The following is a 27,913-nucleotide window of genomic DNA, read 5'->3' on the forward strand; positions in this document are numbered from 1 at the left end:
TGCTCCTCAGCTCTTCGAGCTTGGCCACTTTTCATAGAATCATAGAATTCCCTACAGTGCAGATGAGGCCATTTGGCCCATCAGGTGTGCACCGACTCTCTGAGGGAGTATTTTTCCCAAGCCCTCACCCCCACCCTATCCCTGGAATCCCAGACATTTACCATGCTGATCCCATCTAATCTGCACACTTTGGGACACCAAGAGGAAATTTAGCATGTCCAATCTACCAAAATGTCCACATCTTTGGAGTGTGGGAGGAAAACCAGAACACCTGGAGGAAACCCAGGCAGACACGGGGAGAATGTGCAAAATCCACACAGACAGTGACCCAAGACCAGAATTGAAACCGGGTCACTGGCACTGTGAGATCTGAAATCGATGACGATCTTCTTCGTCTTGGTGACCTTGAAGGAGAGATTATTGCTGTCATTGCACCAATTCACCAGATTCTCTATCTCTTTCCTGTCCTCTGTCTCATCATTGTTTGAGATCTGACCCACTACAGTGATGTCATTAGCAAACTGTTGGAGGGGAATTTGGCCACACAGTCATAAGTGTATAAGGAATATAGTAGGGGGCTGAGAACACAGCCTTGTGGAACACCGGTATTGAGGATGATCGTGGAGGAGGTATTGTTGCCTATCCTTACTGATGGTGGCCTGTGGGTTAAGAAGTTCAGGATCCAGTTGCAGAGGGAGGAGCCGAGCCCCATGGAGTTTGGAGATGGGTTTCGTAGCAATAATGGTGTTGAAGACTGAGCTGCAGTCAATAAATAGGAGTCTGACATAGGTGTCCTTGTTATATAGGTGTTCCAGAGTTGAGTGCAGGGCCAGGGAGGTGGCATCTGCTGTGGACCTGTTGTGGCAGTAGGCAAACTGTAGTGAATCCAGGCAACCCGGGAGGCAGGACTAACCTTTCAAAGCACTCCATGATAACGGATGTCAGAGCCATTGGACGATAGTCATTAAAGCACGCTGCTTGGCTTTTCTTTGGTATAGAGATGATAGGTCATTTTCTTGAAGCAGATAGGCGCCAGAAGTCTACTGCCTCGCCAGCCACGGAATCGGAGCGGGCGGGGAACGGACAACGGAAATGTCCATTGACCTCAGATGGGAATTTACGGTGAGGCCTTAAACTCCCATCCAGGAACCTTAGATTAATGTAAAGAGAGGTTAAAGATCCCTGCAAATACCCCTGCCAGCGCAGGATCCGGATGTTGTCCGTGGGTTTCGTCCAGGTGCTCCGGTTTCCTCCCACAGTCCTAAAGGTTGATTGGCGATCATAAATTGTCCCTTAGTGTCAGGGGGTGGGGGGGGGTGGGGGGAGTGGGTGATCAGCAGGGTAAATGCATGGGGTTATGGGGATAGGACCTGGGTGGGATTGTTGTCGGTGCGGACTGGATGGGCCAAATGACCTCCTTCTGCACTGTAGGGATGCTATGATTGACCATGCTAACTTGACCCTAGTTTTGGGGGGAATGGCAGGGTAAATATGTGGGGTTATGGAGAGAGGGAGGGATTGTTGACGGTGCAGGTTCAATGGGCCGAATGGCCTCTTTCTGCAGGCATTCAATGATTCTGTATTTTCCAGAAATTTCAACTAACACCAGTAAGCAAAAGATGTCAATAGTTTGCTGGGAGGGGATTTCTTGTAAATTGGTGAGATGTTATCCTTACCTAGTTGATAAGTCGTTCACCTATGTTGATGGATTTTGAAACATATATTGTAACAATGGTGCAAAGCCACTTGCTGCAGTTTTAAGTGTGTGGTCTGACATATCATCAGAATCACAAGCTTTAGATGGATCAGTGCTATGGAGGAATTTCTCAACAACATTCGCTGTAATTACATTGGGCATATTTTTTGGAAGACTGCTCTCAGACTTTGTAGCCAGCTCTGAATCTGCGAGCTTTGAGTTTCAGATTTTTGTGCATCCAGTGGCAGCTTATCTCCCCCCCCCATGCAGGATTGAGACTCCAATATTGTCCTTTCTCTTCAACGTAATATGCACTGCAAGATTTCTTGCAGTTTTCTGTCCCAGCCAGCCCAGTCGCCTATTGACCCTTGGCATATTGAGTCTCCCTGTTGATCACAGCTTGTTACGGTTCCATAAGAACATAAGAACATAAGAAATAGGAGCAGGAGTAGGCCATCTAGCCCTTCGAGCCTGCCCCGCCATTCAATAAGATCATGGCTGATCTGTTGTGGCTCAGTTCCACTTTCCCGCCCTCTCCCCATAACCCTTAATCCCCTCTCTTATCAAGAACCCATCAACCTGCTTCTTAAAAATATTTAGCGAGGCAGCCTCCACCACTTCAACGGGCAGAGAATTCCAGAGATTCACCACCCTTTGAGTGAAGAAGTTCCTCCTCAACTCCGTTCTAAACCGCCTCCCCTTTATCTTGAGGCTGTGCCCCCTAGTCCTACTGTCTTTTTTGAGCGGGAAGAGTCTCTCCACCTCTATCCTATCCATCCCATTCATCATCTTATACGTCTCGATGAGATCTCCCCTCATTCTTGTCCTTCCCGTGAAGGGTTGCCTTTCCATCAAGAATGGTGGTGGCACGGTAGCACAGTGGTTAGCACGCCTGCCTCACAGCGACAGGGACCCAATTTCAATTCTAGCCTTGGTTCACTGTCTGTGTGGAATTCGCACATTCTCCCTGCGTTTCCTCCGGGTGCTCCAGTTTCCTCCCACGCTCCAAAGATGTACAGATTAAGCTGAGTGGCCCTGCTAAATTGGCCACTAGTGTCCAAAGATGTGCAGGCTAGGGGATATAGTGGGCTAAACTGTGTGCAGTTTTGGGCGCCGTACTTACGCAAGGGTATTTTGGCCTTGGAGGGAGTGCAGAGGAGGTTTACTAGGCTGATGCCGGAGTTGAGGGGGTTGAGCTATGAGGAGAGGCTGAATAAACTAGGCTTGTACTCGTTAGAGTTTAGAAGAATGAGGGGAGATCTCATTGAGACATATAAGATGATGAATGGGATGGATAGGATAGAGGTGGAGAGACTCTTCCCGCTCAGAAAGAACAGTAGGACTAGGGGGCACAGCCTCAAGATAAAGGGGGGGGCGGTTTAGAACGGAGTTGAGGAGGAACTTCTTCACTCAAAGGGTGGTGAATCTCTGGAATTCTCTGCCCGTTGAAGTGGTGGAGGCTGCCTCGCTAAATATTTTTAAGACGCGGGTTGATGGGTTTTTGATAAGAGAGGGGATTAAGGGTTATGGGGAGAGGGCGGGAATGTGGAACTGAGACACGACAGATCAGCCATGATCTTATTGAATGGCGGGGCAGGCTCGAAGGGCTAGATGGCCTACTCCTGCTCCTATTTCTTATGTTCTTATGTTCTTAAATTAGGGGGTGGCATAGGAGCAGAGTGGTTAGAACTTCACAGCGTCAGGGACCCAGGTTCGATTCCTGGTTTGGGTCACTGTACAGAGTTTGCACGTTCGTCCCGTGCCTGTGTGGGCTTCCTCCGGGTGCTCTGGTTTCCTCTCACATTCTGAAATATGTGCTGGTTAGGTGCTGGACTGTGGAAACTAAGGGAATGTTGCAGGAATTTCATTGTAGTATTAATGTAAGCTTTACTTGTGACTAATAACAAAACTAAATATGTGGGGTGAAGGGGATAGGGACTAAGGGTAAGATGATCTGTCAGTTGGTACAGATTCGATGGGCCAAATGGCCTCCTTCTGCACTGTAGGGATTCTATAATTAACACGGTATATGGCTTACCCTTTACTTATGAACTTTCTTTTTGAGATAGTCTGTAAACCATGGAATACTCCTCTTTCTAGATTAGATTTTGTCAGGAGAATGTGGGATCACATGGTGATTTACACATTTTCCAATGCTTTTCCACTGGTCTGGTCTCAGGAGAGTTGTTGAGAAACCTTTGTTATCTGTGCAGTTTAGCTCTTATAGGCATCACTACTGATCCCCTGTGACACTTCCCTTGATGGTTTTCGGTGCAGTGTGGACTTAACTCACCCAAGACTGCTGAGTGGGCACTTATCCCAGAACAAGGCTTGACAGATATTATCAAAGCAAGGTGTATAGTGAAAAGAAAACTCAATTTTGTTTTCTATTCATTCATGGGACGTGAATGTTGCTGGACAGGCCAGCAGCTTCACAGTGCCAGGGACCTGGGTTCGATTCCCGGCTTGGGTCACTGTCTGTGTGGAGTTTGCACATTCTCCCCATGTCTGCATGGGTTTCCTCCCGGTGCTCCGGTTTCCTCTCATAGTCTGAAAGACATGCTGGTTAGGAGCATTGACTCAAACAGGCGCCGGAGTGTGGCGACTAGGGGAATTTCACAGTAACTTCATTGCAGTGTTAATGTAAGCCTTACTTGTGACTAATAAATAAACTTTAACTTTATTTGTAGCCCAACCCTGAGGGCATTTTGGAATCAACTACATTGCTTTGGGCCTGGAGCCACATGTAAGCAAGCTTGATTTTTTTTTATTTGAATTGATTGATTATTGTCATATGTATTAACATTCAATGAAAAGTATTGTTTCTTGTGTGCTATACAGACAAAGCATACTGTTCATAGAGAGGGAAACAAGAGAGTGCAGAATGTAGTGTTGCAGTCATAGCTAGGGTGCAGAGAAAGATGAACTTAATGCAATGTAGGTTCATTCAAAAGTCTGATGGCAGCAGAGAAGAAGCTGCTCTTGAGTCGGTTGGTACGTGACCTCAGACTTTTGTATCATTTTCCCAATGGAAAAAGGTGGAAGAGAGAATGTCCCGGGTGCATGAGGTCCTTAATTATAGCAGGTAAAGACATCAGATTTCCTTCCCTGAAGGGCATTTGTGATCCAGGTGGGTTTTTCCCCACAGTTAGCAATGGTTTTGTGGTCATTATGAGATTTTTAATGCCAGATTTTTATTGAATTCAAATTTCACCATCTGCCCTGGTGGGATTTGAACCTAGGTCCTCTGAAGTGTTACTCTAGGTCTCTGGATTACTAGTCCAGTGATAATACCACAATGTCACTGCCTCCTATATTTCCTGTCCCACTGGTGTGCCTCCTAGTGGCAACATTGACCACCTGTGTTAATAAGCAGTCATTGACTCTACTTATTAGCTTTTCCTGAAGTGGGTTTTTATTAGTTTAGTTTATTTATCAGTGTCACAAGTAGGTTTACATTAACACTGCAAAGAAGTTACTGTAAAAACCCCCTAGTCGCCACACTCAGACGCCTGTTTGGGTACATTGTGGGAGAATTTAGCATGGCCAATGCACCCAACCAGCACGTTATTTGGACTGTGGGAAGAAACTGGAGCACCCGGAGGAAATCTACGCAGACATTGGAAAAACGTGCAGACTCCGCACAGGCAACAACCCAAGTTGGGAATTAAACCCGGGTCCCTGGCGCTGTGAGGCTGCAGTGCCACCAGGTTAGCACTTTGGGGGCCATCTTGGTCCCAAGGAAGATCAGGGACATTATAATCCCAATTTAATATGATGGAGGATGACAACGCATTATGAAGTGTCGTTAAGCTAGCATCTGGGTTAGTTAGTGAATGCTTGAGGCTGCTGGATTTCTGAAGGTAAGCTCCAAGACAAATATCCACCCCCTGGGAGATCAACTTCAACTGACTCCGTGATTAATTCCATGTCAGTTGATGACAAACCATGTCATGTAAGAATTGTGTTCTTGAGCGTGGACTCCTCTGTTTTGAGTGGATTTATCTTTATGATAAACTTACAAAACTTGTCATGAAAACTTATCAGGGAAATCCAAGAAATCGAAACATTTCCTGCTGCCAATGGTCTGGTCATTTTTTTAAACTGTGGGAATGTGTGATTAAGATAATTAAGGCAGGGACAGAGTGACTGTGAGAATCTAACCAGGACATTTGATATATTTATCAGCCCTAGCAACAGTGCAAACAGACACTTACTGAAGACATTTTAGTAAGAGTGGTGCAGAAGATGAATATATGTGAGTAGGTTGTTAGGACTTGAAGGTGTGAAGGAAAGGTGTCGTTGGGAAGGCGGAGAAAGTGAGTTAATTGTGCTTTTGAACTTTATAAGCTAAAATCAAGAGATGAAGGTAATTAAGACCGGCAGAGTGCAGTTCCAAAGATATTAAGTCAGATAAGAGATCAAAGCAAAAAAAAATTTGAAGAGATATTGGATAAGGGGATATTTTTAGATCTCAGCCAAGTGAAGGAGTAACTCTGAGCAAGCAGTGTGTGAAAGAAGCCAGACTTGAAAAACAAACTGCTGGTTTAACTTTGGAATCAACTGTAATAGTGTGAAGGCACTGTGTGGTAACAGTTGCTGGATTTCTATAGATCCCAGAACCTATAAGGTCATAGAGTCATAGAGGTTTATAGCACAAAAACAGGTCCTTCCGCTCAACTTGTCAATGCCGCCCAGCTTTTACCATTAAGCTAGTCCCAATTGTCTGTGTTTGACCCATATCCCTCTATACCAATCTTACCCATGTAACTGTCTAAATGTTTTTCAAAAGATAAAGTTGTACCCATCTCTATTACTACCTCCGGCAGCTTGTTCCAGACACACACCAGCTTCTGAATGAAAAAATTGCCCCTCTGGACCCTTTTGTATCTCTCCCCTCTCACCTTAAGCCTATGCCCTCTAGTTTTAGACTCCCTTACATTTGGGAAAAGATTTTCTTTAGAAACCCTACAGTGAAGAAAGAGGCAATTTGGCCCATCGAGTCTGCACCGACCACAATCCCACCCAGGCCCAATCCCCATATCCCTACATATTTTACCCGCTAATCCCTCTAACCTATGCATCTCAGGACACTAAGGGGCAATTTTAGCACGGCCAATCAACCTAACCCGCACATCTTTGGACTGGTGGGAAGAAACCGGAGCACCTGGAGGAAATCCATGCAGACACGACGAGAAAGTACAAACTCTACACAGACAATGATCTGAGCCGGGAATCAAACCCAGGTCCCTGGATCTGTGAAGCAGCAGTGCTAACCACTGTGCTACCGTGCAGCCCCACTATCTAGCTGATATATGTCCCTCATTACTTTATGGATTTCTATAAGATCACCCCTAAGCTTCCTACATTCTGGGGATAAAATGTCCCAGTCTAACCAGCCTCTTCTTATAACTCAAACCATCAAGTCCTGGTAGCATTCTAAATCTTTTCTGCACTCTTTCTAGTTTAACTATATCCTTTCTATAATAGGGTGACTAGAGCTGTACACAGTATTCCAAGTATGGCCTTATCAATGTCTCATACAACTTCAACAAGACATCCCAACTCCTGTATTCAATGTTCTGACCAATGAGAGGTATTGTGGTACAGACCAGGGAGAACTTTCTCTGAAGGTAGTTGGGTTAAAATTGTTTGGAATTGTTTAAAATAGCGATACTGTATAAAGCCACTGTCTTATTGAAGTGTACCTCTATTTTACTTCACATTTTCTTCTACTTCTTAATGCCCATTTACTTCAATAAAATCAGCATAAAGAATCAGGAACATTATTTCCAGATTTCAAACCTCTCCTCTTACTATACAAATTGCAAACAAAGCAGAGGGCAGTTGTTTCAAGTTTGTCTTCTAGTATTTGAACAACTCTGCATTTACCACAGCTGTTCCCTTAATAAACTGACAACAGGTGACCAGAAGTTTATCATTTATCATTAAATGGTTACAAAAAGGAGATAGCTATATTTGTGATAAAAAATGGTTAAAGGGAAATGGGGAACAGTGGGGAGATGGATTTGAGACCAGGGAGAGATTAGTTACGATCTGATTGATTCGCTGAGCAGGTTCGAAGGGCTGATTTCTTACTTCTGCTCCTAATTCCTATGTTCCTGTGTGAAGGAATATCTTAAAGGAGGACAGTGAGGGGGAGAGGGCTAGAAGGGGAATTCACGGGCCTGACAGAAGTGAAACAAGTCAGGGATGCACAGGAGAGTTGGAGTTTAGAAGAATGAGACGTGACTTGATTGAAGATTTGTAGCAACACAGAGATCTTGGACAGATGCTGGGCTTCGTTCATGATCTTTTGTAGTTTCTTGCAGTGTTGGATAGAGCAGGAGCCATACCAAGCTGTGATACAACCAGAAAGAATGCTTTCTGTGGTGCGTCTGTTAAAGTTGTCATGAGACAGAAACTAGCAGAAGCGAAAGCCCCTGAACTCCTGCCTTTACAATATGTCCAGTTCCTTTGATATCTTTTCTATATTGATCACAGTGTTAAAAATTTTATTTGACCCAGATACAGTCTTTGCACCATTAATATTTAGATGAGTAGACAGGACTGTTTAAAATATTTATCTACACTGCGCAGCCATCTGCCTGACATCTATGTTGCTTGTAGACTAATGCCCTTAGCATATGGGACATAGTATTGTCTGTGCACAGGTTCAGTGCTCAAAATTCACTGTATAAGGCAGTTAGTGCGAGCAAGCTTTGCATATCAAAGGGATGAATTTCCTTGTGGGAGTGTGAAAACTCTGAAGACAAAACTGCAGCAAATTCTGAAGGTCAAAGTGCACCACTTTATGTTGAATTTACAAGGCTTCTTGGTGAGTTTGGTGAATTCGAAGAGAAATGCCAAAACTATATTGCACTCCCTCAGTGTTAAATTTCTCAGTACTGAGAGCTCCCCTCAAGAACAAAGAACAACAAAGAACAGTACAGCACAGGAACAGGCCCTTCGGCCCTCCAAGCCTGCGTTCTACATCCCTCTATTCCCCATTTGTTCATGTCTATCAAGATAAGTCTTAAATATCGCTCAGGTAACTGCCTCGACCACCTCACTTGGCAGTGCATTCCAGGCCCCCACCGCCCTCTGTGTAAAAACTTCCCCCTGCACATCTCCACTGAACTTATCCCCTCTACCGTGAACTTGTGCCCCCTTGTAATGATCATTTCTGCCACGGGAAAAAGCTACCAACTGTTCACCCTGTCTATACCTCTCACAATTTTATAAACTTCAATCAAGTCGTGCTCCCACATCCCCCCAACCTCTGTCTTTCCAGGGAGAACAATCCCAGTTTATTCAATTTCTCCTCACAGCTAACACCCTCCATACCAGGCAACACGCTGGTAAACATTTTCTGTACTCTCTCCAAAGCCTCCAAGTCCTTCTGGTGGTGCGGTGACCAGAATTAGACACAGTATTCCAATTTGCTCACTATAAAATAAACGCCATGATGACAAGTTACTCCCAGTGTTGTTAATTCTCTTTGAGGGTAGCAACGGCAGAGAAGAAATGGGAGGCAGGAGGATGGTTGGCAGGCAGGGGGTGACGTCAACGTTGGTCAAGTTAATCCAGGCAGGTGACACCCTGCGGCGAAGTGCTCAAATCTCAGAGAACTCAAATTAAAAATTGAGAAGCTCGGAGTAAGAAGGGAAGCCAGGTGGAACATTTTCGTCCAGAGGTTAATTAAGTTGTGAATGAGTTACCAGGGAGCGCCAGCGAAGCAGGCAATTTCAAAAGGCGAGAGGATAGATTTTTGGAGATAGCAAAACATTGAGGGATTTAGTCAGAAAACAGATAAGTCAGGTCCATCTGTGAAAGAGAGGCAGACTCATTTGGGCTTAATAGTCTTTTCTACAGTGAGAATTCCTGCTGTTCTTATTGCATTATCAGATAACAGAGGCATTAGTTACATGCAGGATAACAGAACCAAGTGTGACAGTGCTATAAAATATAAAGTGGGGAAATGAGCTTGTATTAGGGAAAGAATAACTAACTTGGAAACACTGAAACAAAAGTACAACAGTTAAAATCCCACCAGATCGCCACTTGACAGCGGCACGGTGGCACAGTGGTTAGCACTGCTGCCTCACAGCAGTGCTAGCCAGGTTCAATTCCAACCTTGGGTGACTGTGTGGAGTTTGCACGTTCTCCCCGTGTCTGCATGGCTTTCCTCCGGGCGCTCCAGTTTCCTCCTACATGCCAAAGATGAGCAAGTTATGTGAATTGTCCTTGCTACATTGCCTCTTCGTGTCCAAAGATGTGCAGGTTAGGGGGATTGGCCATGCTAAATTGTCACTTGGTGTCCAAAGATGTGCAGGTTTGGGGGATTGGCCAAGCTAAATTGTCACTTATTGTCCAAAGATGTCCAGGTCAGGTGGGTTGGCCATGGTTAATTGCCCTTTAGTGTCCAAATGTGTGCAGGTTAGGGGGATTAGCAGGGTTAAAGCATGAGATTACAGGGATGGCACTCTGGTCTCAGTCCAGCTGGGTTTTGCTGTCCCATTGAGGCCTCCCCTTCCCCTGCTTTACAGAATGAATCCCCTCCCACTTTGAACTTTTAATGCAGAGTGCTGGAAGATTTGGAGAGAAAATTTGTGTGTTCTTCTGGAGAGAAACAAGCTGGTTTTCTTGCTGGCAACAACACTACCATTTTATTTTTGGTAAGAGTCCCCTCCTGTGGGTGGGATTTCCCAGTTCTTGCAGCTGATGGATTCTTTCTGTCCCGCCAAAGGTGACCGCCCCCCACTTCCTCCCAAATTCCCCCCTGCGATGAGTCCCCTAGAGGCGGGACGGGGGAGGCATGCACGCCATTGTAGACACGAGTGGGACAGGAATATCCCAATGGTGAGACACCGCGGGGGAAAATCTCAGCGCGAGCCCAGGACTGCTAACATTCTTATTAACAGTTGTGGTTAACGGTTCCACGTGCCAGAGGCGCTGACTTTTACTTCATAAAGATCCCCAGGGAAATAAGGCCGTGATGTGACAAGGAATGTGGCAGCTAAGCAGGCACTGAGCCAGCCAGGCAGCCAGATGAGAACTTGCAAAGATATATTATCGGTGGCTTTGTTATTTAACTGCCAAAGCTGACAGTATTTCACCTCCTGCCAGCCTCTGCGGCAGTCTGCTTCAAATCAATCTGCACAGATGACTGGTTTGAAACAGGTTTTTATCCCTTTGTGCGGAGAGTGTCTGTTATTTTTCAGTGTTGCAGCCCAATCTCGAGGAGATCAGGCCAGAATCTTAAGTGAAACAGGCTTTATCCTTCTGACAGAAAATTTAATGAGAATGTATGACAGCCAAAGGTGCAGAGATTTCTCAGCGGGGAGCGTCACCATGTCTTTCCTGGGTTGTTTCGGGTGAGGACTGTCCTCGCTTCTCCTCTTGTTTCCCATGTCCCACACCATCTGTGCCACCCATCCTGCTCCTCCCAACCCTCTCGCACTCTGAAGAGGTATGGCAGAGTGTAGATCCAACGCTGACTCTCCTGCCACAAGCACTGCTGTCTCACAGCGCCAGGGACCTGGGTTCGATTCCTAGGCTTGGGTCACTGCCTGTGCTACCCCATCACCCTTTCCTTCCCTCCCGTCCTTACGAAAAGTCACGTATCCCTGAATACGTAGTTCCCAGTTTTGATCTATTTGTAACCTATTGTCAGGGGGTGGTTAACATTGCTGCCTCACAGCACCAGGGACCCAGGATCAATTCTGGCCTCGGTCACTGTCTGTATGGAGTTTGCACGTTCTCTCTGTATCTGAGTGGGTTTCCTCCAGATACTCTGGTTTCCTCCCACAGTCCGAAAGACGGTTAGGTGCATTGGCCATGCTAAATTCTCCCTCAGTGTACCTGAACAGGTGCCAGACTGTGGCAACTCGGGGATTTTTACAGTAACTTCATCGCAGCGTTAATGTTAGCCTGCTTGTGACACTAATCAATAAACTTTAAAACAGAAAATGCTAGAAAATCTCAGCAGGTCTGACAGCATCTGTGGAGAGAGAATAGAACCAGGATGACCCTCTGTCAGAACTGTTTAAATGCAGTGGACCAGATTAAAGGGGATAGATCATAGAATCATAGAACCCTACAGTGCAGAAAGAGGCCCTTCGGCCCATCGAGTCTGCACCAAACACAATCCCACCCAGGGCCTACCCCCATATAGTATACCCACTAATCCCTCTAACCTACACATCCCTGGACACTAACGGACAATTTCTTAGCATGGCCAATCAACCTAACCCGCATATCTTTGGACTGTAGGAGGAAATCGGAGTACCCAGAGGAAACCCACGCAGACACGAGGAGAATGTGCAAACTCCACACAGACAGTGAACTGAACCGTAAATCGAACCCAGGACCCTGGAGCTGTGAAGCAGTAGTGCTAACCATTGTGCTACCGCGCTGCCCGAGATGTACATGAGATGATTCTTCACTCGAAAAGAGTACTTGGGCCCTGGGATGATGAGCCCCCTGCTCCCTGGAGGTGAAGGACATGTGTTGCACCTTCTGCGATTGCATGGGAAGGTGCCATGAGCAGGGGGTGAGGTGTTGGGTGTGATGGAGGAGGGTGTCCCAGAGGGAACAGTTTCTGCGGAATGCTGACAGGGGAAGTGAGGGGAAGATGTGTTGAGTGACGACGTTGTGCTGGAATTGGCGGAAGTGGCAGAAGATGATCCTTTGAGTGCGGAAACTGCCGGTGAAAAGAGAGGAAAGGGAACCCTGTCCTGTTTCTTTGAGGGAGGGGAGGAGGTGAGAATGGGTCAGAAACAGTTGAGAGCCCTGTCAATCACAGTGGTGACAGCCCTGTAAATCACGATTGAGGAAGAAGGAAGATATATTGGCAGTGCCATTTTAGAAATTGGCATCATAGGAATAGATAATGCAAAGCATTGTAACTCAAGGTCAGAAACTCCACAGTGTTTTAAGAAGCTCTCCTGGATCACAAGTTTTGCACTTTGAATTTGGCTAGGATAAGCATGATATGGTTCACCTCAGGTATGGTTCAAATAACCCACTAGGGAGCTTTTACTGAACAAAGTTTATTTAAGAATATACTTAACATGTATGGAAAGAAAATTAGCAATATCTTCTTTCAATTACAAGCAAAAACAAACCCGCGATAATGTTTGACCTTTAACAAATATATCTAAGGTGTTCCAATCAAACAAGGCTTCCTTTCGACAAAAAAAACACTTTCCACAGATTTAACACAGCAAAGACTAATGCTCACATGATACTGGAACTGAGTCCTTTGGTTGTTGAATTGAAACCCTGATCTCTCAGCCTTGAACTTCCAGTAGCCTTCTAGACACACTCAGAACAGCTTCTCAGAACACCAGGGAGACTCTCTGTTCAAACCACCAACAGTAGATTAGCTACTCCAGGAAAGCAAGAAGCCTTGCTTTCAGCTATCCAACAGAACTTCCAAAAGCAGGGAGAGAGAAAAACAAATCTTTTCAGTTTGATGTCCCTTCTAAAACTGAACTGCTACCAGCCAAAACATAAAAGGAAACATTGAATTCACAAGGAAGAAAAGAATTGTCCAAAACACATGACCTGCCACCAATCTTCCTTCTAACAATAAATGGTTCTTTAAGGTAACCATAGAACCCTACAGTGCAGAAAGAGGCCCTTCGGCCCATTGAGTCTGCACCAAACACAATCCCACCCAGGCCCTACCCCATATATTATACCCACTAATCCCTCTAACCTACACATCCCTGAACACTAAGGGGCAATTTCTTAGCATGGCCAATCAACCTAACCCGCACATCTTTGGACTGTGGGAGGAAACCGGAGTACCCGGAGGAAACCCACGCAGACACGAGGAGAACGTGCAAACTCCACACAGACAGTGACCCGAGCCAGGAATCGAACCCAGGACCCTGGGGCTGTGAAGCAGCAGTGCTAACCACTGTGCTACCGTGCTGCCCCTATAAAAGTAAAAGTTATAAAAGTAAAAACTAATAAACCCCACTTAAACTTCTGAAGGAGAAATAAAAGGACTTACAGTTGACAACTTGGCATTGATGAAAGAAGCTGAGGCTGTGAGAGCTGCAGAGAATGATTTTAAAAAAACTCCCCAAAGCACTCTAACATCACAGAAAGGACTGAGAGAATGGGATGGAGTCCTCGCAGGACGTGGGATGTGAAGAGAACAAGAACAAACAAAGAACGGTACAGCACAGGATCAGGCCCTTCGGCCCACCAAGCCAATCATGTTATCCTACCGAGACCCAGTGCATGTATCCCACCATTGCCCACCTGTTCATGTGCCTGCAGTTAAGTCAGTTAAGAGGTGTGGGAGTTGGTGGGCTTGTAATGGATACTGGTGGACGGTCTGTCACCAGTAATGGATGAGGAGGGGTCATCCTGACTCCAAACGTTGGCTCTGTTCCCTCTCCACAGATGCTGTCAGACCCGCCGAGTTTCTCCAGCACTTTCTGTTTTTTGTTTCAGAGTCCGGCATCCACAGTAATTTGCTTTTATCTTGATTTGCCTATCATTTCTCTGGAAAAGAGAACGCTGAGGGGTAAACACTGTATATTTTATATCTCAGGGTTGCGGGAAATGACACACCAGTTTCAATGCCTGTCCGAACTTTATTTACAAAGAGTTTTAATGAAAGGTTCTGCTCCGTACTTGCAGTTCTTTGCTTCCAGCAACTTCTATAGCTTGTTTACTTTTCTCTAAGCCAGGCTTAACCAATCAAGCAGAGTGAGCATGAGCGGTAAACAGACCCACGGAATCAAGCACAGAACAATTGAACACCAGGGTCGGATATCTACCACCCCGCCTGCCATGGAATCGATGTGGATGAGGGCCCAACAACGGAAATCTCTGCTGACCTCGGGCAGGAACTTCTGGTCTCGCCCGAGCGAGGCTGTAAAATCCCACCCCATATCTTTCTGCCCCGTGAAACTAAAGGCCTTATACAAAATTTGCGTATGCTAAACAACAATCAGAGACATTGCTTAAAGTTCAGCATGTCAGTTTTCTCTGAGCATGGAAATAATCTGTGATATGCGAAGGTCTCTCGTAACTGTACTGCGATCGATGAATTTTCACTTGTGCTTCTGTGTGATCAGCTTGGTTGGAACCCGTGAGATTCTTCACCTTAACATTGAACTGATGAGGATGATCTGAGTGTTTGTAGATGCATGGCTGTGACTGAGCAGATCCTGAGGGGGCTGACAATGTGGTAGTGCTGGCTGATCGGTGCAGGGAGTGACCCATTCATCACTGAGATACTTGTGCCAATGTTCACAAGCATCGATGGAAGTTAGTGCTTCCCCACTCCAGCAGAGTGCTTACGTTCAGGTTCCGATAACGGGAATGATACCTCAGCCATTGGCTGTTTGCAGTTTTGGTCGCCGCACTTGCGGAAGGATATATTGGCCTTGGAGGGAGTGCAGAGGAGTTCATTAGGCTGATACCGGAGATGAGGGGGTTGGACTATGAAGAGAGACTAAGTAGATTAGGTCTGTACTCATTGGAGTTTAGAATGATGAGGGGGGGATCTTATAGAGACATATAAGATAATGAAGGGGATGGATAGGGTAGAAGTAGAGAGATTCTTCCTGCTTAGAAAAGATAGCAGGACTAGAGGACACAGCCTCAAGATAAGGGGGGGGGGCAGTTCAGATCAGAGTTGAGGAGGAACTTCTTCACTCAAAGGGTGGTGAATCTCTGGAATTCTCTGCCCGTTGAAGTGGTGGAGGCTACCTCGCTGAATATATTTAAGTCACGGGTAGATAGGTTTCTGATAGGCAAGGGAATTAAGGGTTATGGGGAGAAAGCAGGAAAGTGGAACTGATCCACTTCAGATCAGCCATGATCTTATTGAATGGCGGGGCAGGCTCGAAGGGCTAGATGGCCTACTCCTGCTCCTATTTCTTATGTTTCTTCACTGTACTGTGTGTGAGTCCAGCCCCGATCACATTTCCTGGTGCATCAGCTGTGACGTACATTTCCTTATGCGGGGGTTGAAATACGCCAGGACTGGCAGCGATGCTAATCCTCGCCTTCAATGTATCAAATGCTGACTGTTGTAGCATCATCCATTCCTGATGTGCATCTTCACACAGGAGCTCCTGAAGATGCTTTGTGATCTGTGTGTATTTAGGAAGGAATTTGTGACAGGAGTTGGTATTACCGAGGAACAATGCCAAGTTTTTCATGTCAGACAGGGTCAGAGGGGCATGAATGGCTTTGATGTTGGCTTCATTGTCACTCTATGCCTGAGGAAATCAATGGCGGGTGCTGCAAAGTGTGCTTGTTGAGTGTCAAATTGTGTGAGTTGAGTGATAACCTCTGATAACCACTGATTGTATTCTGTTTCTCCCTTCCCTGGACAATAATGTGACAAAGTAGGTTGAATGTACCTTCGACATCTGATGGCATGTAGTAGATGCTGACCTAATCAAGCACAGTGAACATTTATAGTAAACGGACTCAAAGAACAAAGAAAATTACAGCGCAGGAACAGGCCCTTTGGCCCTCCAAGCCTGTACTGACCATGCTGCTTGCCGACTCAAGAACAGCTTCTTCCCTGCTGCTGTCAACTTTTTGAATGGACCTACCTCACACTAAATTGATCTTTTTCAACACCCCAGCTATGACTATAACACTACATTCTGCACTCTCTTCTTTTCTTCTCTATGAACGGTACGCTTTGTCTGTATAGCATGCTAAAAACAACACTGTATACTAATACATGTGACAATAATAAATCAAATCAAATCAAAAATCAAAACTAAAACTGTATGCGCTTACGGAGTCCGTATCCTTCCATTCCCATCCTATCCATGTATTTGTATAGTTGTCCCTTAAATGCTGCTATCATACCTGCTCCCACCACCTCTCTGGGCAACACATTCCAGATATTCGGTGTTCACGCAGGGGGACATGAATGTAGCTGTGGAGGACACTGGGGTGCAGGGGTGTAAAATAGAAAGTATTGCAGTTGAAACCGGGGATGTGCTGGATATTCTAGAGGGTTTGAAAATAGATAAGTCCCCTGGTCCGGATGGGATTTACCCTAGGATTCTCTGGGAGGCTAGAGAGGTGATTGCAGAGCCTCTGGCTCTGATCTTCAGGTCATCGTTGGTCTCTGGTATAGTACCGGAAGATTGGAGGACAGCGAATGTTGTCCCATTGTTTAAGAAGGGGAACAGAGACTTCCCCGGGAATTTTAGACCGGTGAGTCTTACTTCTGTTGTGGGCAAGGTTTTAGAAAGAATTATTAGGGATAGGATTTATAGTTATCTGGAGAGTAATGAATTGATTGGAGATAGTCAGCATGGTTTTGTAGCAGGTAGGTCGTGCCTTACTAACCTTATTGAGTTCTTTGAGAAAGTGACCAAAGAGGTGGATAGGGGTAAGGCAGTTGACGTGGTATATATGGATTTTAGTAAGGCATTTGATAAGGTTCACCATGGTGGGCTTCTGCAGAAAATGCAGATGTATGGGATTGGGGGTAATCTAGGTACTTGGATCAGGAATTGGCTAGCAGATAGGAGACAGAGGGTGGTGGTTGATGGTGAATATTCGTCATGGAGTTCGGTTACGAGCGGCGTGCCTCAGGGATCTGTTTTGGGGCCACTGCTGTTTGTAATTTTTATTAATGATCTGGATGAGGGTATAGTTGGGTGGATTAGTAAGTTTGCTGATGACACCAAAGTCGGTGGTGTGGTAGATTGTGAGGAAGGGTGTCATTCTTTGCAGGGTGACTTAGACAGGTTGCAGAGCTGGGCCGAGAGGTGGCGGATGGAGTTTAATGCGGAGAAGTGTGAGGTAATTCATTTCGGTAGGAGTAACAGATGTGTTCAGTATAGGGCTAACGGGAGGACTTTGAATAGTGTGGAGGAGCAGAGGGATCTAGGTGTATGTGTACATAGACCCCTGAAGGTTGGGAATCAAGTAGATAAGGTAGTTAAGAAGGCGTACGGTGTCTTGGCGTTTATTGGTAGGGGGATTGAATTTAGGAGTCGCAGCGTCATGTTGCAACTGTACACAACTCTGGTGCGGCCGCACTTGGAGTACTGTGTGCAGTTCTGGTCCCCACATTACAGGAAGGACGTTGAGGCTTTGGAGAGGGTGCAGAGGAGGTTTACCAGGATGTTGCCTGGTATGGAGGGGAGGTCATATGAGGAGAGACTGAGGGATTTGGGGTTGTTTTCGCTGGAAAGAAGGAGGCTAAGAGGGGATCTTATTGAAACATATAAGATGATTAGAGGTTTAGATAGGGTGGATAGTGATAGCCTTTTTCCTCGGATGGAGAATGCTAGCACGAGGGGGCATGGCTTTAAATTAAGGGGTGGTAGTTATAGGACGGATGTCAGGGGTAGGTTCTTTACCCAGAGGGTGGTGAGGGATTGGAATGCCCTGCCTGCTGCGGTTGTAAATGCGCCTAGTTTGGGGGCGTTTAAGAGATCTATGGATAGGTTTATGGACGAAAAGGGATTGGTTTAGATTAGTGGGTCAGTGTTTTTTTTAAAAAAACTGGTCGGCGCAACATCGTGGGCCGAAGGGCCTGTTCTGCGCTGTAATGTTCTATGTTCTATGTTCTATATTTACCATCCTCTGTGTAAAAAAACTGACCTCGTTCACCTCCTCTAAACTTTTCCCCATGCACCTTAAATCTACGTCCCCTATTATTTGACTTTTCCACCCTAGGAAAGAGCATCTGACTATCCACTCTGTCCATGCTACGTATAATCTATCTGGTTGCCCCTCAACCTCCATCATTCTAGTGAGAACAAACCGAGTTCATCCAACCCCTCCTCATAGCTGATACTCTCCATACCAGGCAACATCTTCTTCATCACCCCCTCCAAAACATCCACATCCTTCTGGTAGTGAGGCAACGAGAATTGTTCACAATATTCTAAACGAGGCTAGCTAAGCTTCAGATAATCAAACACAGCGATTGAACACTATCATAACCAACTATTTGCCTTTACGATGATAAAGGGTTTTGTTCGGGGTGGGCTTTCAAAGCTTGCCTCCAATTCTGCCGATGGGAGTTCGGGGGAGCTTATTTATACAGAGAATTGTTCGAATATGGAACTCATCACCACATGTTGAGGTAAATAACATCAATTAGTTTATGTGGAAGATCGATAAACACATAAGGGAGGGGGATACGAAGGGTTTATTTTTTATTGGATTAAGTGACAACATTTGGGAGGATATGCTTCTGCATATTCAATGTCATTCTATAAGGTAATTCTCTCCAGCACCACAAACCTCCAAGATGTCTGCGATCCTCTAATTCTGGCCTCTTTTGCATCCCTCATTTTATTGGCTCCATCATTGGTGGCCATGCCTTCAGCTGTTGAGGCTCTAAGCTCTAGAAATTTCCTCCTACACCTCTCTTCCTTCCTACTTCACCTTCCTCCTTTCAGGCATTTCTTAAAATCTTCTTTGACCCAACCTCTTGTCATTTGACCTAACGGCTGGAATTTTACCACTCCATGGGAATTGGAGCGGGTGACGGGCAGACCATGGAAAGGTCCGTGGACCTCGGGTGGGATTTTCTGATTTTGGGACAAGCGAGGCTGGAAAATCCTGCCCCACGTCTCCTGATGGGACGCAGTGTCACATTTTGTTTTATCGTGCTCGTGTGAAGTACTACGTTAAAGGCACTATTTGCGGTTGTGGTTGTAGCAGACCACTGAACCGACTGAACTGCACATGTGAAATGAAATGAAGATTCTTGGAGCTATGAGAGGTTGGCAGCTCAGTGAGATGAGCTGGGACAAGAGGCAAGGGAGGATGAGGGTACAATGGTTAAAGTTCATATCAAGGCCAATTTCTGCAAACCAATTTACCTGACAGAAATGGGGTTGGGGGAGAAGTGTATCTAAATCACTAACACCACCCCAGCCACCACCCCAGCCCCAACCCCCCCATGCCTTCTGCTGATATCAGACACCAGAAATCCCATGAATTCCAACGCCATCAACAATCTTCAATGGAATAAGATCCTGGAAGACACGGACCCTCACAATGTCTGTTTCCTAGTGGCGACTGGAGTTATGAAGAATCTCAGATCCTGCATGCCTCTGGTCCAAAATAACACACGTGCCTATTCTAGCTGTGGAGCAGAGCAGTGATCAGAAGGGAGATCGCTGGCTGATTTCTTCCCTTGCAGAAATAACAGCATGGTGGCAAAGTGGTTAGTACTGCTGCCTCACAGCGCCAGGGAACTGGGCTCGATTCTGGCTTAGCTCATTGCCTCTGTGGAGTTTGCGCATTCTCCCCTTGTCTGTGTGCGTTTCCTCCAGATGCTCCAGTTTCCTCCCACAGTCCAAAAGACGTGCTGGTTAGGTGCATTGGCCATGCTAAATTCTCCCTCAGTGTGTCCGAACAGGCGCCGGAGTGTGGCGAGTAGGGGATTTTCACAATAACTTAATTGCAGTGTAAGGCTACTTGTGACTAACAAATAAACTTATAACTGAAACATCTCTGGCTGAGATCAGCTCAGTTAGCACTGATTGACAATTAAAACCAAAATCTCCAAGTCTGCATGATCACCATGCCTTATCTGGCAGGGGAGAGAAAATGTTCAGGCAGGGAACAAGGCTAGCCCATTGCGCTGGGGGTGTGCTGATGCCTGCGATGGTGGTTTGCCCAAGCTAGGGTAGAATGAGGGATCAGGGTAGCCAATGAAGTTAAACCGAGGCTTTACCTGGTGCAATTTTTCAAAACCATCTCGACCTTTTGGCGAATGTGGGGCATTGGATCAAGCCCGGGAGAGGGCGGGTATCTCATCCTGTCAGCTTGGATCCTGTTTGATGAAGCCCAAGATTGGAATGTAATATCTTGTCTCGTCAACTTGGATCTTGTTTGTCCCTCATGTGGGGACCATGACTGGACTTAATTTGAATTTGTTTTTTTGATTAGAATTAAAAGTACTGAAAGGTACCAATAAAAATACATAAAGCAGCATGGCTGGGGAGATAGGATTTATTCAGTGTTGGGGGCTGACAATAGCACCAACATAAAAATTTAGTGAATACTAAACCTAAGATTGCTGCCCACATTTAGAAGGTGGGCCCATACCATCATTGAAACTTATGGCTGAATGCGGCTTTTGAAAGACATGCTGAAAGACACAGATAAAGTGCAGATGAGAGTAGTTTGCTTTCGACGGAGGCAAAATGGAAGGTCTTTGGCTGCTGTACTCCCTACATGAGCACGTTGACACACTTGAATGGCTGTAAAGAGCTTCCAATCATGCACTATCGTGAAGGGCATTCCATAAAAGGAACTCCTTTCTTTCACTCCAAGTGAGACTGGGAGAATATTATTCATTGAGTGGTGAATATATGGAACCAGCTCCCAGCAAAAGCAATTAATACCATGTCAATTGTCTCTTTTACAAAGATAAATACACCCAGTTAAGAATGCAATTGAAGGTTATCAGGAGAAGTACAGACACGGTTGATTAAATGCTGCATGGAATATAGTTTTCCAGTTATCTTCACATCTGATGTTCTGTAAATGGAAAACTGTATTTAAGAAGTACAGATTCTTATTAAATATTCTTCCATTGCAGCAGCTCAGGTATTGACACAAGCACTCTGACTAAGCCAATGCGCTTTGAATACTCCTGTTTCTCATTAGGTAGACGTAGTCCACCACATGCAACTGAATCAAATGGACCAGGAACTGCGATTCCAGGATCTGACCAGCTCGGGGAGGGGATTGAGGGAAAATTCCCAGATATCTCCTCTGATGGTGATGCAAACACTTCACTAGCTCTACCTGCCAACTTTGTTTGCATTAGTAACATCTATATGGTCTCTGGCCATTTCATTTTCTTAGCCACTTTCTCAAATGAGATGAAAAAGACTTCTACATCCTTCTCAGCAAAACTTGGCAATGTTTGGACATATTTAAATGAGCCTTTGTTTCTGATACTGTTACTGTTTCTCATTGTCCTCATCACTATCCTCGCACCCTACCTTTCTCTTTGAACTCCTCCAATTTTAGCTGACGTTCACTTTATATTCCTAGCTTCTGAAGTTCAAATTTTCCCTCTTTTTCTCTTTTCTCTCTTTTTCTTTTTGTTCTACTAGGGCTGGCCTTTCCCTTTCTTCTTCCTTTACCTGTAAATCAAGCAGCTTCATTTCCTTTCCTTGTTGCAGTTTAAACTGTTTCAATTCTTTTGCTCGCTGTTCCTCCCTTTCCTTTAGTTTGTGCTCAAGTTGCTTTAATTTTTTTCCCATGTTCACGTTGTTTAATTTGTAATTGAATTCTAGCCATTCCCAATGATTCTGGCTGTGTTCCTGGCATTTTTAAAGACTGAGCAAACACCCCCACAATTATCTCCTCTTTCCTTGTGCTGTCAGGCAATGTCAACTGCAACATTTTTGTCAATTCCAGGTTTTTGTCCCATTTTGTAAATCACTTTGCGCAACTCCTTCCACCCCCTTTAGCTTCTGAAAGAGCAATTATTCCATAAGGCACTCCCTATTTAAACCTGAAAACAACATCCAAAAATATGCTCACCGTTTACTGTTTTTGAGTTCAATGCTCCCAAATCAATCAAGAAATATAGATTTTAAGTCTGCAAAAGGGTCCCCAGTTGTTAAAGCTCAAGTCAGAAACTCCAAAGTGTTTTATAAAGCCTGCCTGGATCATAAGTTTGGTACTTTGAATTTGGCTAGGATAACTATGGTATGTAGTAAGGATGTATGGTATGGTATGGTCTGGGCGACACGTGGCGTGGTGGTTAGCACTGCTGCTTCACAGCGCCAAGAACCCGGGTTCAATTCCCGGCTTGGATCACTGTTTGTGTGGAGTTTGCACGTTCTTCCCATGTCTGCGTGGGTTTCCTCCAGGTGCTCCGGTTTCCTTCCGCTTCTGAAAGATGTGCTGGTTAGGTGCATTGACCCGAACAGGCACTGGACAGTGGTGACGAGGGGAATTTTACATTTACTTCATTGCAGTGTTAATGTAAGCCTTACTTGTGATCAATAAATAAAACTTCAACTTTTCACTTCAGGTATGATTCAAATGACCCACTAGGGAGTTTTTATCAAACAAAATTTATTTAAGAATTTAGTTAACATGTATGGAAGATTAAATTAGCAATAGCTTTTATCAATTACAAACACAAACAAAACAACTAAGATAATGTATATTCCTTAACAAATATATCTAAAATATTCCAATCAAATACAAGCTTCCCATGGACAGAAGCCCTTTCCACAAGTTTAACACAGCAAAGACTAATGCTCATGTGATACTGGAACTGAGTCCTTTGGTTGGAGAATTGAAATCCTGACCTCTCAGCCTTGTAATCAGCTTCTGGATACACCAGGAATAGTTTAAAGTCAGAGCAGCTTCCCAGGACATCATGGAGAGACTCGGATGAGCCATCAACAGCAGATTCTCTACTCCCAGAAGGCAAGAAGCCTTGCTTTCAGCTAATCAGCAGAACGTCCAACACCAGGGAAGAGAGAAACACTTCTTTCCAGCTTGATGTCCCTTCTAAACTCAAACTGCTGCCAGTTAAAATAGAGAATTAAAGTTTAAATTCATTAGGAAGGAAAGAAAAGACTGTCCAAAACACATTGCCTTCCTCCTAAAAACGCAGGGTCACAAAACATCCCAGAATTAAAAAAAGCCTCATTTAGTTAACAATAAAAGGACTTCTGCAGACAACTGGGCAATGCTGAGAGCTGCAGAGAACATGAGATTTAAAGGTAAAAATCTATTAAAGGTACCCTAATGTCACAAGGGTCAGTCATGAGGGGACATATGTTCAAGATAGGGAGCAGGAGGTTTAGGGGGGATGTGAGGAAAATCATTTTTACCCAGAGGGTGGTGACAGTGTGGAATGCACTGCCTGGGAAGGTGGTGGAGGCAGGTTGCCTCTATATCCTTTAAAGAGTACCCAGATGAGCATTTGGCATGTCTATGATCATTCTATGATCATCCCATTCTATAACATTCAGGGCTTTGGGCCAAGCGCTGGCAGATGGGATTAGCTGGTGTTTCTAATGTGTCGGTGTAGACTCGATGGGCTGAAGGGCCTCTTCTGCACTGTGGATCCCATGATTCTAGAGCTTTAACACTTCTTGCTGATTGTCCTTTATGTTCAATACTTCCTATTTCTTCTGAAGTCTTTAATTATTGCGTTTCTTTCAAGGGAAATCCATTCCTTTCTTTATGGACATATTGGCCAGAATTCTCCAGCTGTTCACACCCTGCCGCCGGTGTGGACGGAGAATTTGGCGCTCAGCCAAATCTCTGTTCACAGAAGTGGGACTGGAGAATCCCATTGGTGTGAATGGTCAGAGAACCCGTTCACACATTTCATCAGTGGAACCTTCATTCCCACTGGTCTGAACTTCAATCAAATCTGTTTGGCTTCACTGTTCATCAAATCTACCTCTGATGAAGTATCAGCTTGTTTCCATTCCGGAATTCTCTTGTTGCTGTTCCTCTGGGGTCTTTCATTTCTCTTTCTGTCAGGTCTTCCATTTTCCCCCTTTCTGGGGGTTTCTTATCGACTCCTTCTCTGAGGTCTTCTTTTACCTTCTCCTTGAGGAGTTTGTTGCCTATTCCACGAGGTCTTTGTTGCTTACGGACATTTTTTGAGAGATGCCCTCTATCTGGATAATTTCCTGTCCATAGTCATTTGCTGCTTCTCACTGTTGCCACTTTAAACTCATTGCCAGTTTAAATGCAACACCTCTTTAAATACATTGCCGCTTTAAGACTGTCAGTTTTTTTTCACTCAGCTGTCAGCTTTTGTTGGTTTTCACTCTGTGCTTTCCCATGCTTTTGAAGTTTCGGGGTAAACTTGGCTGCTCTTTTCTGAACTTTGGAACTTATGTCTTTTCTAAGGGAAGTCGTTACAACACTTTCTGAAGTATTTTCTTCTTCTGACTGTTTGGATAATCCGTTTGAACTTTGTTTATTTTTAAGGCACCGGTTTTGTTTTTGTCAATTTCACTGGAAAATCCTTTCAGGATCATTATATCTTTTCAAAAGTTTTAAACTTTTTTTTTAAACAGGTTGAGGACACCGTTTATAAACTTTGGGATTTCTTTGTTTGATGTCCATCAGTGCAGCAATTGCTGCCATGGAATCTCTGCCGGCTCAGATCCGATCCGGAGCTTGTCAGTCTGAGCATTTTAATTTTCCTGTGCGTCTGGAGACCAGGCTGCAGCTCCTTCAGGCATTTTTTTTCTTTTTCATTTAATGCACTGCTTTCTGTGTGTGCTTTTTAAAGAAAAAACTTTGCAACAATTCTTTTTTTTACACAGCAACATAGAGGATAGGAGTAGGGAGAGGCCATTTGGCCCTTCGAGCCTGCTCTGCCATTCACCACAATCATTGCTGATCGTCCAACTCAATAGCCTAATCCTAATCCTGCTTTCTCCCCATAACCTTTGATCCCATTCGCCCCAAGTTCGATATCTTGCTGCCTCTTGAATACATTCAATGTTTTGCCATCAACTACTTCCTGTGGTAATGAATTCCACAGGCTCACCACTCTTTGGGTGAAGAAATGTCTCCTCACCTCCATCCTAAATGGTCTACCCTGAATCCTCAGACTGTGACCCCTGGTTCTGGATTCCCCCATCATCAAAAACATCCTCCCTGCATCTGCCCTGTCTAATCCTGTTAGAATTTTATAAGTCTCCATGAGATTCCCCCCCTCATTCGTCTGAACTCCAGCGAAAACAATCCTAACCTAGTCAATCCCTCCTCATATATCAGTCCCACCATCCCCGGGATCAGCCTGGTAAACCTTCACTGCACGAGAGCAAGAACATCCTTCCTCAGAAAAGGAGACCAAAACTGCACACAATATTCCAGGTGTGGGGTCACCAAGGCCCTGTACAATTGCCACAACATTACCATTTTACACTTAAGTTCTTTCTTTCTAATTTTAGGGCACAGCTTTCGCTTTGCAGGTTAATTTGCTGTAGATTATTTTTCTCTATATGTTCCTGAACTTTTGACCATTCTGGCCAGTTCAGGTTTGTTCTGCTTCTGACCCTCAGCTTTTCCATTGAGCCTCGCAGACTGCCTTACCCCTTATTCTATATTGTATGTGGAGGTACACTTCTGCGCTCGTGGATCCTGATCCAGAGGCCTTGCCGTGTTCTCTCCATTACTCACGTAACTTGGATTTATCTATCTTTCCTGATTCTACATTACTCAACATCTCAAATGTATCTGTTCACACAATGAGAAGCATTTTATTTTTCAGATTTCGATTAAAACAGGATACTGACAGGTATCGGGCCAGGGACAGTGTCGGGATAATTTTATCCTCGTCGCCAGGTGTAAGGATGCACTTTCTCAGACTTCATTAAAAACACAAAAGATATTTATTGATAAGATACCTGTACAGATGTCAACAGCCAGAAAGACTGCACAAAACTCCCTACATGCCTTCTGCCTAAGTGGGGATGGGGGTGGGGGAGTGGGGGGCTCCACTTCCTGGGGTGATTGCACATGCTGCATCTCAATTGGTCCCCCAAGCCAGGAGAAGCTCTTCTGCCGTGTTGTCCTTAAAGGGACATTCCTCAGAAATCACCTCAGTATATTCGGTCAGCTTGCTTACCCACATGTGGCTGACAATTGACAAAAAATGATTATGGGATGTTGCTGATAAGGCTGGCATTTATTGCCCACTCTTCGTTGCCCTTGAGCAGATGGAAAGGGCCTATCTTCTTCAGTACAACTGAGTTGCTTGTTAGGGCATTTTACAGGGCTGTTAAGAATTAACCGCACTGCTGTGGGTCTGGAGTCACGTGTTGGCCATAACGGGTAAGGATGGCAGATTTCGCGCCCTTAACTACCAGGTGGGTTTTTATGGCAATCTGGTCATTTCATGGTCAATGATGCCAAACCAGGTCATAGAGTCAGAGAGGTTTACAGCATGGAAACAGGCCTTTCTTCCTGATTTGTCCCCCATGATATCCAATTTTTACCACTAAGCTACTGCCAATTGCCTGTATTTGCCACTTATCCCTCTGTACCAATCTTATCCATGTAACTGTCTAAATGCTTTTAAAAGACAAAATTGTATCCGCCTCCAATACTACCTTTGGCCGCCCGTTCTAGACACTCACCACCCTCTACGCTCCAGGGAAAAAAGTCCCAGTCTATCCAGCCTCTCCTTATAACTCAAACCATCAAGTCTCAGTAGCACCCTGGTAAATCTTTTCTGCACTCTTTCTTGTTTAATAATATCCTTTTTATAAGATGGTGACCAGAACTATACAGTTTTCCAAGTGTGGCCTTACCAATGACATGTACAACTTCAATAAGGCATTCCAATTCCTGTATTCAAAGTTCTGATCAATGAAACCAAGCATGCTGAATGCCTTCTTCACCACCCTGCCCACCCGAGACTCCACTTTCAGAGGAACTATGAACCAATGCCCCTTGATCTCTTTGTTCTATTACTCTCCCAACGCCTTGGTTCATTCTACCAAATTGCATCACCTCACATTTTTCTAAATTAAACTCCATCTGCCATTCTTTGGTGCATTAGCCAATTGATCAAGATCCCATTACAATCCTAGATAACCTTCTTCACTGTCTACTATGCCATCAATCTTGGTGTCATCTTCAAACTTACTAACCCAGCCTCCCAAATTCTCATCCAAAGCATTAATATAAATGACAAATAACAGTGGGGCCAGCACTGATCCCTGAGGCACACTGCTGGTCACAGGCCTCCAGTTTGAAAAACAACCTTCTACAGCAACCTCTGGCTTCTGTTATCAAGCCAATTTTGTATCCAATTGTTTACTTCACCCTGGATCCAATGAAATTTAATCTGATGCTTGAGCCTACCATGTTGTACCTTGTCAAAAACCTTGCTGAAGTCCATGTAGACAAAATCAACTGCACTGCCCTCATTACTTATCTATTTGATGAACTGGAGTTAAGTTCCCTAGCTGCTGAGATGGGGTTTGAACTCATCGCTCTGGTTGAATAATCACAATGCGGTGTTTCTATCAGTGCACTTCGCTTAATGTGGCTGTTCAATTGGTTTGCTGAGCCTCTGGCTGAAGTTTTGTCTAAAAACTGTGACAGCCGCTGCTGTCTCAGCACTTTATGTGTCTGCACCTATAGACACCCACAAGAACAGATACGCTTAATCAGTCACAGTGATTGTTTTAAGATGGAGCAAGAAAGATAACCTGGCAGTATGAG

This window comes from Carcharhinus amblyrhynchos, chromosome 7 (assembly GCF_965287045.1).
Source record: "Carcharhinus amblyrhynchos chromosome 7, sCarAmb.v2.hapA, whole genome shotgun sequence".
NCBI classification, from domain to species: Eukaryota; Metazoa; Chordata; class Chondrichthyes; order Carcharhiniformes; family Carcharhinidae; genus Carcharhinus; species Carcharhinus amblyrhynchos.